The sequence below is a fragment of the Galeopterus variegatus genome, unplaced genomic scaffold (assembly GCF_000696425.1).
Source record: "Galeopterus variegatus unplaced genomic scaffold, G_variegatus-3.0.2 Scaffold2599, whole genome shotgun sequence".
Lineage (NCBI taxonomy): Eukaryota > Metazoa > Chordata > Mammalia > Dermoptera > Cynocephalidae > Galeopterus > Galeopterus variegatus.
The window spans coordinates 46045-46736 of record NW_007728710.1 but is presented as its reverse complement, the minus strand read 5'-3'; positions in this window follow the sequence as shown (position 1 = coordinate 46736).

Here is a 692-nt window from a genome sequence, read left to right as displayed (position 1 = left end):
CCCCGGGCTCCCCTCTCCCAACCAGAAATCAGTTTGTGGTTCTTCCGAACTGAGGGCCACGGGGATGGTATCTGCCTCCTGTAAACAGGGAGTTTACCTGGGGCCGAAGCCCAGGGTGTGGTGGAGTGACAGTCTGGGCGGGCCCCACTTCCCAGCCCTCCCAACGCTGGCCGGGGGCTCCCCCCGCCACCAGCCCCGTCAGAGATCCATGGGCAGAGTGGGATTGTAGGCCGGTCCACAGGCCCCGGGGGGCCCCGCATCGAGGTATGCAAGTGGCCCATCTCAGTGAGGAGCCACGCCAAGCATCTCAGTGAGGAGCCATGCCAAGCCAAGGGGCTGTATCCACCCCCACCTGAGAAAATGGAGGCAGTGCTGTTGCCGTGGCCTAGCCTGGTGTGGTAGGCGGGAGCCAGGCGGGTGGGAGCCAGGCGGGTGGAAGCCAGATGGGCTTCGCCCCGCAAGTGGGGCTGGACTGGGGGTGACTCACAGAGCTCGTAGAGTTGGGCCGGTCTGGCACCTTCCACTCTGTTTCTGTGTCGTCTCTGCTGACTTACTTGGCCTTTGTTGTCTTGGGCTGCTCGCTCGATCCCGCAGCGCGGCTTGGGCGTTCTCAGGAATTTTCTTTTGTGACGGCCCAAAAACCTCGAATCTGTAGTTGCTTTTTCGTCATTGTAGGTTAGTTGTTCAAAGAT